Source organism: Coenobita brevimanus, chromosome 7 (genome assembly GCF_032717465.1).
Source record: "Coenobita brevimanus isolate Jiangsu-jjx chromosome 7, ASM3271746v2, whole genome shotgun sequence".
Lineage (NCBI taxonomy): Eukaryota > Metazoa > Arthropoda > Malacostraca > Decapoda > Coenobitidae > Coenobita > Coenobita brevimanus.
The window spans coordinates 13,727,521-13,739,420 of record NC_136960.1 but is presented as its reverse complement, the minus strand read 5'-3'; the positions used below and the strand labels follow the sequence as shown (position 1 = coordinate 13,739,420).

Genomic DNA, 11,900 nt, shown 5'->3' with positions numbered 1-11,900 from the left:
GTGAAACTGGACGTGTGTTGTGTGTCCTTGTCCTTTGTACCTGGAGAGAGACGCTGGCTCAGTTCAGAAGAGAAGTAACTGCAGTACTATAGCGACAGTGCATGGACATATTTAACACAAAAAAGGAGAGTATGGTGCAGTAAACAGAACTAGAAATATGACCATAGGACATGAATGCCCCGCCGTGGGTTATCAAGAAAATGAGCTAAACGCAAAATCAAGAAATGTGAGGTCAAGCTCATACGGAAAGTCAAGGTCATCAAAGTTTGGAGTAGTTGAAATGCTCTCGCCAATATGTATCTGTGTATGAAGTTTAATGACGGTATCTTCAACAGCTTTTCCAGAAATGAACTAAACACAAAACGGGACGGACAGACGGACAGACGGACATGATCAACACTATATGCCCCGGCCATGTACATGGCGGGGCTTAACAAAACCTTAGGAAAAGGTGTTACAGTACTTCATCAACTCATTAAATAGTTACCTAGTTACAGCCTACACTATAACAAACTCAAAAGAGTCGGCAGGTCTGTTATTGTTTGCTTTCCTTACTACTCCTCGTCATTTATTGCCTACACAGGCAGCCTACATGCAGAAGCATACAGAAATACAAACAAACAGGCAGATTACACAAAGAAAAGTGTGAGCGCATGTAAGCGCGCGCGCACACACACACACACACACACACACACACACACACACACACACATTCAATCCAAGAGAGTGGTTGTCACTATAAAACTCGGTTTAACAACGTCGAAAACAACATATTTAGACACTGCTTGAAAGCCAAACAGGAGACCGTCACCATACCAATCCAACAGCTTTGTGGTGGTCGGGTTAACAGAAAGGAAAACTAGTGTGGGTTAAGAAAGCAGGATAGGGAGGTGGACAGGGATGGAGGAAGGTTGGGATCTGAGGTGGAGAGGGGTGGAAGAGGGGAAAGAGAGGGAGGTGGACAGGTGTGTAAGAGGGACAGGAGGCATGACGACAGGGGTGGAAGAGGTCTAGGGTAGGAGGTGGACAGGGGTGGAAGAGGTCTAGGGTAGGAGGTGGACAGGGGTGGACGAGGGCAGGAGAAGGAGATGGACTGGGGTGGAAGAAGGTAGGGAGGGAGGTGGATAGGGGCGGAAGAGAGTAGGGAGGGAGGTGGACAGGGTGGTAGAGGGCTTGGGAGGAAGATGGATAGGGATGGAAGAGGGCATGGTGCAGGTGGATAGGAGTGGGAGAGGGCAGGGGGAGATGGATAGGGGAGGAAGAGGGCAGAGAGCGGGAGATAGGGGAGGAAGAGGGCAGGGGGAGGTGGATAGAGGTGGGAAAGGGTAGGGAGGAAGAGGGCAGGGGAGGTGGATAGAGGTGGAAAAATAACGGTAGGGGAGGGAGATGGACAGGGATGGAAGAGGGCATGGGAGGGAGGCTGATATGGGTGGATGAGGGGAGACAGGGAGGGGGACAGGGGTAGAAAACGGTAAGGAAGGGAGGTGGATAATGAGGTGGTAAAAGGAAGGATAAGAAGGACTGAACTCTGAGGAAGGGTGAAACAGGATGGTGATGTAGACAAACAGGGAGAACGAGAATGCAAGGAACAGCTACTAACAACAAACATTTTTGTCTTTCCAATTTGCCAGGGATCCCAATTTACACTGACAACACGATCAAACAAAGGTGTTCTTCTAGGGCCCTAGGCTGAATGAAAGCATCTGACCTTAGCAGGATTAACTGTTTGGCATTATTAAAGTCAGAATATAGAGACATACACAACTAGCAGAGGTTAACATAATCCTCGGTGAATATACTCCTGGTAGTACTGATGATTACGGTACAATAAGAAAGATGATGCTGCAGTAAAGGTCAGGGAAAAGATTAGACAGCATGTACTACTTGGCATCATAAAGCCCACAGTAACATATAACGGATAATTACCAGTCCAGCCACACCCACAACACGGTGGCCAGGTCTGCATTCTCCACATCTTCACCTCATAATTCACAAATAGAAACGAGAGAAGGTAATTGAAAACAGTGATAAACGGCCACAGAAACACAATCCAAGAATACGACTTCTGCCTCACCCGAGCAATACAGTCTGGTACGGAAAAACAGGGAGTAATCGAATCTTCAACATGAAAAAGTGTACTTTAAATTGGCATTACCAGGCAATGACCAGAGACGACAAGTGTAATCAGAACGAAGAAATCTATTAGCTCGCCAGACAAGAAGGAAAACGAAGGGAGGAACGAAGATAGGATGGGGCTGAGATGGAGAGAAGAAGGCAGCAAAACAAATGAGTAGGGGAAGGAGTGACGGAGACAGAACAGGACGTTAAGGGAGAAAGAAGAGAGTAAATGGAAGGAGTTAGGAAAGGAAATGGAGGAATGGAGGGAATAAGGGCAGAGAAGAGAAGGGAAAGATACGATGGGAACGGGTGGAGGAGAAAGGAAACGAAGGGAACATGGAAAAAACAAAAAAGAAATAATAAAGAAAGAAGAGAAAAGAGAGAGGGATGGAACAAAGGAAAGAGAGAAAGGAACGTTAGGAAATGGAGAAAAATATAATAACCAACAGTCTAAGAACTGCATACAATAGGGCAGGAAGACAAGTTTAGCCTGCAGCCTTAGGTGTGACAATGACCGGGTGGCGACAAAAGATATATGGCTAGTAGTATTAAACTACCTCTTCGCACGAGCAAGCTCTTCGTCGCGCTAGCCGTAGTTTTAAAGCGAAGAGGTTCCTCGTACGGCGCGCGAAGAGGTCTCACGGGGTTGAAAGTACTGGAATATGAAGCAGGAGCATCACCCGCCTCTTCTCAAATATCTTCGTATCTTTTTTTACACTGATATATTCATGTAACTAGTTAGTACCTTTACATTCACGAAATGCATTTGCAATTTTTTTAAATGTTTGTTATCATTATTTTGTGAGTGATACTATCTATATTTATAGATTTTTAGGAGACTGGTGCTACCCGTTTATGATCAAACTACTGCTCTGGCTACCACTATAGAGCTCACTGACTGCTACATGCGCACAGCCCAGTCGTTGACTTCTATCATTCCCAAGTTACCTATGTCTCATACAGTGGTGATCGAGGCAACTTCACAGCTTATTTCCGAGAGCACTTTATGTAACAGACTTGTACACCATTCCACTTTTCTCTACTGTCTTCAGAAAGGCAAGCACGTGGTATATTTAAGGCCGTGGTTAGATTACTGCCATCGCCGCTAAATTCTAGCTGCCGTAATCCTAATCACTTCCTTTTTACGGTAGCCATAACTTAACCTAAATAACCTAACTTATTTCTAACAGCAGAAAAACCAAACATGACCGCTAAATTCTAGCGTTTGAAGCTTAACTGTAGCAGTATTAACCTAACCTAACTAAAACTGACCTGACCTGACCTGACCTAACCTATTTCTAACGTAACTGAACCACCAAACGAAACAACTTAATTCTAGCTGCCGTAATCCTAACCGTGGTTAGGATTACGGAAGCCGCCGCTAAATTCTAACTGCTGTAATCCTAATCACTGCCTTAAATTATACCACGTGCTTACCTTTCTGAAGACAGTAATGAAAAGTGGAATAATGTACAAGTCTGTTAGATAACCTGACCTGATCTAAACTAACCTATTTCTAACCTAACTGAACCACCAAACAAAACCGCTAAATTCTAGTTGCCGTAATCCTAACCACCATTGGACCCTCTCTCAAGTATTAAAGTATCAAGTATTAAAACTATTTCCTACCATTGGACTGATTCGGAGACGTTGTTTATCAGATTTAGCATATTATTTTCGCAATATATCACACGAGAGAGTAAACATAAAACAGATGACGGCAAACATGCGCTCCTCCGGCATACCAATCTCACGATTTCTCTCCCAGAGAGCACCCCCGCAGCATACCAACCCTTCCGTAGTCTCCTTCTGGGAAGAGGCTGTTCGGCCGGGGTTTAAAGGTACCAAACTGGGAAGAGCCTCTTCACGAAGATGCTTCGCGAGAAGGGGAAGAGGTTGTTTAATACTACCAGCCATAGCTTTGTTATTGTGGTGGGGTGATGATACTGATGTAGAGGTGAGGGGAAGGGGAAGGGGAGGGGAAAGGGAAGGTGTAGGGGAAGAGAACAGAGTGAGGAGGTGAAGCTACCGGGGAAAGAGAGTAAAGGGAGAGGGAGGCAGTATGGAAGAGGGACAGGGGAGAGGAGCAAAGGGGTGGGGGAGGAAGTGAAATGAAACGGGAGACGGTTGGGGAAGAAGAAAGGGGAGCAAGAGGGGAAGGGGAGAGAAAAAGAGGAAAAAGGGAATGAGGAAGAGGAGAAGAAGGAGAAAGAGATGTGGAAGAGGCCGGGAAAAGGAAAGGGAGAGAAAAGAAACAAAGGGGAAGAAAAGAAGAGGGGAGAGAAGGGGAAAAAGGGAGGGCGAATAGTGACGAAGAAAGGTGGTTCAGTGGTATTCCTCTTCCAATACTCCCTCTGATGAAGTCAATAAATTTCGGATGTACCCATCAGCAGATATGCAAATAAACATATACACACACAAACCAAACAAAGACAGACAAGCAACCAACCACCTATGCAAACAAAAACAAACAGATATACAGCCCCCTTTCATCTTCGGGGTTGGCGATACAAAATCGTCCATCTATCAGACTTGTATTCGTTTTTTCACACCTCTCAAACCTCATCAACACATAGTAGCAACATCAGAACCTTCCAAAATGGTGGTCGCCTAATCTTATGTTAGTCAGGTGTTAACAGGTGATTGGAAGATACAGGACTGGCCAATCAGGACAGGTAGACTGGGTGGTGGGGATAGAGTGGTAGGAATGTAGAACCCAATGAATATACAGTACTGGGTCATCAGTGACCAAGCATAAGGAGGATGGGGGAATATAAAGTCGGTGGAAATATCTAAACGTTATTTCCTAACCTAACCTAGCCTAACCTAATCTAACAGATCCTCCTCTAACCGGGCCTAACCTTGCATAATTTTACTTAACCTAACGTCTTCCAACATAACTTAAACTAACCTAAACCAACATCCATAAAACTAAAATAATCTATCCTAGCCTAACCCACCCTAACCTGAACTAACATTAGTAAAGCTAACCTGAATTAACCTATGCTAACCTAACGTAACTTGACGAAACGTAACCTAGCCTAGCCTAATCAAGCCTAACCTAACTTACAATCTGTGTATACAGTACTTGATGCTTCATTACTTCCATCTCTTTCCCTTCTTCTCTAACTTATTCACCTTACGCTCTTCCTCTTTCTTTAATCATTTGCATTTTCACACATTCACAGGTTTTGACACCTTCATTTCCTTCAATCCTTTCACTTCGTCCTTCTCTCAATACTTATTATATTACTATGAAACGTTAATCCATAACTTATTCTTCCACTGTCTCCTCTCTTCCTTTTCTGATCTCCTTGCCATCTCAACGTTGTTCTTGATCATTCTTTCCTATGAATGTTCTTTTTAGTTTCTTCTTCAACCTCCATTATTCTGCCATGTTCACCTATCCTACTACCACCAGTTCTTATTCTTTTCCCTCCCTTCCTTGGCTGAGTAATTACCACCCTCGTCTCTCATCCATTACCCTCTGTTGCTTTGTCTTCGGACAACATTTTGCTCGCTGAAACTCACTACCTCTCCTCATTCAGTCACTGTAGTGGTGGATTTCTTCTACTATCATTAAAATCCACTAGAGATAGCAACAGTGAAATACAGAAGACGTCGTTATGTTGCACGGGTTAATGGGGGACTGTGATGGAGGCTTCTAATGCCTTCTCAAGGACGGGTCTCTGATAAACTGAGTAAAATCGTCGGCGATGGCAAGAATAAATAACAGAAAAGGTCGTACATAAATCTCCTCTCCCTCCTTTTGCGACTTACAAACACTCCACCACCGCCACCACAGTGTCCATCCACTGGCCACTCCATAACCACCAGGGACACAGTGACCATCTATTGGCCACTCCGTAACCACCAGGGCCACAGTGTCCATCCACTGGCCACTCCATAACCACCAGGGCCACAGTGTCCGTCCATTGGCCACTCCATAACCACCAGTGCCACAGTGTTCATCCACTGGCCACTCCATAACCACCAGGACCACAGTGTCCATCCACTGGCCACTCCTTAACCACCAGGGCCACAGTGTCCATCCACTGGCCACCCCAAAACCAACAGGGCCACAGTGTCCATCCACTGGCCACCCCATAACCACCAGGGCCACATTGTCCATCCACTGGCCACTTCACAACCAGGTACTCACATCCCTTCACCAGGCAGTTAACAACAACCTTGGGTACTGACTTTTTTTTTTCAGCAGACTTGGGAGTTGGGCAGCGTATAAATAAGCAGCGTCAAGGTGTTTCTCATCAGGACAACTGCTGGGTGGGTTTAATGCAATTAAGAGATAAGAGACAGAATAAACATCCAAGCAGGTGCAGTAAACATAACCCACCACTTAAACAAACTGCTGATTTCAAGGTAAGGTAAATTTAATCAACGTCAAGCCGTCCTCCTCAGGTATGTGACTAGATGAAGTTAAATTAAGTAGGAGTCCGTAGGCAAAATCAACATCCAAAGAAGTCCCATGAAAATCAATCCACAGTATTCAGTTACAATCAACACTAACAAGAAAAACACTGACTCGGTTCGCCATACTACGACCCACAATACTGTAGTTGCTTTATATTAAAGTACAGTCGCTCCAAAAAGTAGAATTAGTAGAAAAAGTTTAATTAGAAACTAAATGGTTGCTCAGTGTTAGTCTTAGCGTTTTCTCTAACGTCAGGTGCCTCTGATGGATAGTGTATTTCAGATTTTTTTTTTTCCTACGATGGTGGGAGGAAAATGGGATTCATACACGTATAATACAGAAGAAGGTGCCGGTGAACGTTTCAGACGCGTCATTCATTATTTCAAAATGTAACTACAAATAATAATGATAATAATAATCATCATCATCATCATCAAAACCACAACTATAATAAAAAATATAATAATAATCATAATAATCGTTTCTTTTCGTTTCGTTTCGTTTTTGAAGGCTCCAACATGCCTGCATGCGTCGGCCTTGGTCACCTAATAACGGCTCTCCATGCTGCTCGATCTCTGGCAGCTTCCTCCCTGCCTTTCCAGCTGCCAAGTAAACAAATTATCCACAATACCACCACCATCCCAAATAATTCAGCCCAGCAGTTCGACTTCCAGGATGCGTAAATTAACACCTTCAGTTCAAGGATTCTTCTTGTTAAATTATCTTAATACCAGACTTAAAGTATGAAATATTTACCCCTCGGACAGAACATTCAGGCCCTTCAATACGATGACGTCTTTGCACCTCACTAAAAGACACTCCTCACAATAAAGGGGTTAATGAAGACAATGGATAAATCCAGTTCCTTTGTTCTACTTCAAAACAACAGGTCTCCCATAAACTGAAGAATATCGTGAAGCCAGCACGAATAAAAAATAGGCAACACCATGGTAGTGAAGAGACTCAGGGGAATATATTGGGTAGCACTGTACGTTTCGCAGCACGTTCTTCTAAACCAGGCTTTGTTATGCCTATTACACCTAGATACTCTTTTATTTCATTAATATATATATTTTTAGTATCGATAGAGAATGCCTCAGTAACATGAAGGTGGCGAAATGGTCGAACATGCAAAATAAGTCGCTGAGGAAGAGATGCAAAGAAGTCTCCTATAGCACCTAAAATGTTGCGTTAAGTGTGCTGAGGCTGGTGTAAAAACGAGGGTGTAAGTGACAGGGAGGACCTTCAGAAGACAGCAAGCTGGTTGTACGAGACAGGAGGTGGGAGGGAGGAAAAGGCAGAAACGAAGAGGAAGGGTGCGTGTGCGTGTGTGTGTGTGTGTGTGTGTGTGTGTGTGTGTGTGTGTGTGTGTGTGTGTGTGTGTGAGAGAGAGAGAGAGAGAGAGAGAGAGAATATGGATGTTATGGGAAATTGGAAGAAAGAACAACCATATAACAGGAGAGAATGAGTTTGCCGGAACAACACACACACACACACACACACACACACACACACACACACACACACACACACATGCACAGGACAAAATAAACAAGCAGAAAAGACATGAAGAAATGCATTAGCAAAATAAAGGTTAGAACATTAGCCAGTGCAAACAAAGCCTACTTTAACATCTTGAATCACTGTGTAAACAAGCAAATAGCCCAATGTCGCGTGTAGTGGTGGACAAAATATAATACAAACTAGAAAGCACTCCAAGAGTGCAAACCTCCGTCAATACCACTGCAGGATCAGGATCCAGAGCCGGATCCGCCCCAAAGTTTATTCAGTTCTTTCTTGGCCCAAGGCCCACCCTTCCACAAAATCTCATTGAAAATTATTGAGAATTTCTGGAGATATTGTGTGGACAAACAAACAAAAACTTCCTGGATCCGGATGATGATAAGGATCACCACCAAAATCTAAAGGATTGTTCCCTCGGCTATACCCTATCTCTTCAAACAATTTCAGCTTAATCCGTTTAACTTTCTGAGTAACCCTGCTAACAGACAAACAAACCAACGCCGGAAAAACATAAACCTCCCTGGCGGAGGTAAAAATTGCACATGAGCGCGCGAAGTAAATGTCTGTCCACCTCTTTAGCTGTCTTTGCATCTGACTGAATTTAAACAGCCACTACTCCCACAAATCTGAGAGTTCACTGACTGTCAGCTCAGGGTCAAGCCTCGCCACAGTAAGGCACAGTATCGGCCTTAATGTTTCTTCCCGTCTCCTCCACAGTATAGAAAGGCGGGGGGAAGGGAGGTATGACAGAAGAACAATTATTTCCAATAGAAAAGATGGAATGAGAGGAAGAAGTATATAGAAAACTACTTAAAGAAAAATTAAGAAATCATTTAATGTGCCGTAAAGGGAATGGAAACATGGGGTCGGGAACCAGTGTGACCACCAACCAAATAAAATATAACCAATGATTTTTTTTTTTTTCATTCATTGCCAGACGCCATGTATCCCAAACGGGGTGGCCAAGGGCTTAGAGTTAATTGTTTAGGAGGGGCACTAATCCTCCACCAACCCCACTTAACACGTAGGTGGAACGTTATGCCAACAGCATCTGGTGTTCCCAGGCGGTCACCCATCCAAGTACTAACCAGACCCAACGTTGCTTAACTTCGCTGATCGGACGAGAAGCGGTGTACTCAACGTAGTATGGCCGTGAATTTATCAATGTATATATTTACAGGAAGAGTCTAGAAATATAACAGGAACATACTGAACGACATTGAAGGAGTAAAACTGTGGCTGAACATTTAAAAACAAAGGTTGATGACTGACTGAACATACTGATAGGTAATAACGTAGTACTTGAAGACCGACCCCAAAACTGCTGAAATAATGTGAATGTTGGTAACTCAGTTCTGGATGCAGAGGACCAATAAAAACTGTACTCAGGGTTAGATAACCGGTGGCTAAGGAGTCATGCAGCACCATATGATGAGTAGGCTAAAGAAATTAATACATATACAGACAAACAGATTAATAGGTACATAAATATAGATACTGTAGAATGACTGAGTATTTGACTGATAGTTAGATATACAGTTGTACATAGACATATATAAAGACAAAGGTACAGGAAATGTACGTAGATACATACAGATGAACAGATAGATTCCGCTGTAGACAGACAAACAGAGGGACAAAACAAAGAGACAGATATATGGACATGGATGTAGATAGATAGACATAGATAAACAAATAGACTAACGGATAGAAAAACAGACAAATAGACAGACAGAGATACACAGATAGACAGATAAGCAGATATGTGTTGGTGACATGTTGGAGGACCACTGTTACCTGTCATGTACTTTGGGTCACAGACTGATCACCAAATTATGGGTTTTAAAAAATGGTAATTGAGGGTTAATTAAAGAAAAAAGTTGTAACAACATTATGAATGAAAACTAGAATAAAACGTTGCATGATAACTGAGAGGAAAAAGGATAAGTGAAACTGCTGAAAAAAAAAATGCTCAGATAATACGTTGTAAGAAATTGACAAATTCTGAGTAAAGAGTCGACGATTCTTTCTACGGAATTGTTCTGGATTAAATGTACTTGTGTGTATGTTTGTATGTATATATCTATGGCTAAATGTGTGTGTGTGTGTGTGTGTGTGTGTGTGTGTGTGTGTGTGTGTGTGTGTGTGTGTGTGTGTGTGTGTGTGTGTGTGTGTGTGCTGCGAATACTTAAACTTACTCATCTGTTACCATATCTACAGCATTTCCGGTTATCGTATAATAAAAATCGCATAAGGAATTACATGGCTATAAATGAAAACACTTCTTATTTTATTGCAGTTTTATGCACTACACTTGTACATTCGCACGTGCATGCTGCTCTCTCTCTCTCTCTCTCTCTCTCTCTCTCTCTCTCTCTCTCTCTCACACACACACACACACACACACACACACACACACACACACCAAGAGATAATGCAAAGGAAAAACACATCCATATACAGCATGTGCTCTAAGAAGGTTCTGTTTATTCACCTGTTCCAAGATCACTTTTATAACTACTGACAAGGGAAGTGATAGGAAGATCCGGGAACGAGATGGAAGGACTACGTGATTATTTAATTTAGAGATAATTGCAGGCATATTTGCTGAGAGCACCTGAGATCATCTCTGGGTTAAGACTTCTAGCAATAGCCTTTTTTTGTTAGAGAGAGAGAGAGAGAGAGAGAGAGAGTTAATGACTGCTAGGAACAATATTATAATGGTTTCTTTGTTTATCTGTGCTCGAAGTGCTGATATACCTCCTCCTAGGAAAAAAATGGAAATAAGGATGAAGTTACTGTAAAAACAATACAGAAAATGATGGAGAGACAAGGTGAAGTATATGAGGAAGGGTGAAATGCATCCCATTCAGAGTGTGAGTGGGGGTATGTATTAAAGCTAAGTATACCATGTCTCTCTGATATCAAACACATGGGAACCAATCTCAAAAGGGCAGTTCGTTCTCAGCACCAAATCGTTCCATCTATCGCTATTACAAATGAACCCCTGGACGTGTAGTCTATGAGATCCATATACAGTACAATCGAACACCAGGTAACGGTAATCCCTCCACTGACACAAGGCGAGAGAGAGAGAGATGCAGTTACAGACACCACACACACTGTACGGTTTTTACCTGGTGGTCCGACCTACTTTCAGTGTAAATCAAGAATACGACAACAAGCAGGTGCAGGAGGTGTATTTTTAAGTCTATCCTTTTCTGTTTTGTCAATGGCTCTGCTTGCTACCTGTGTCTAACCGTCCTCCTGTGTCTCTATCTATCTATTTTTGCCTACTTATATACCTCTGTCTATCAATCTTCCTATGTTTAGTTATTTGTGGTTTTACTTGTTCGTTTGCTGCATTATCAGCATCCCTGCCTCTCAGGACGTTTGCGCTTGTCACAGTATCCCTAACTTTTTTTTCCTAAATACTTTTCCCCCAATTTCTCAGTTTCCTGTTCTCTACCTATCAATGTGTGTCTCGGGGATGAAATGTATGTCTCAGTTTATATGCTGTCTGCCAGTATCTACCTGCAGATTTCTCTTACCGTCCTCTTCCTGTCCCACATTCACCTACCCCAGTCCGCCAAACCAACCTACGTCTCACGAAATCCAGTTCACTTATATTCCAAAGTAAAATCACGATGTCTCTCATTGGCCTGCAGGTTGTGTGTTTGTGTCGTGAGTGAAGCATTGGGGAGCACTAGGGAATTTCATCCGCTCCTGTATAGTCTGCGTCAATCAACACCAAGGGACTAGATCGCATTTCAACAGGGTGGAAACACGGGAGTCAAGAGGAGAGACTGTGCTTAAAATCTTGTGA

The 11,900-nt window shown here is 43.0% G+C and overlaps 1 non-coding gene across 1 annotated transcript; it reads right to left on the bottom strand.

Moving 5' to 3' along the window:
- Positions 1 to 9,113: 9,113 nt before the first annotated feature.
- Positions 9,114 to 9,232, bottom strand: LOC145405408 (5S ribosomal RNA). Its single transcript, XR_013898365.1, has one exon. It is a non-coding gene; the product is annotated as a 5S ribosomal RNA (ribosomal RNA).
- Between the last annotated feature and the right edge of the window lie 2,668 nt (positions 9,233 to 11,900).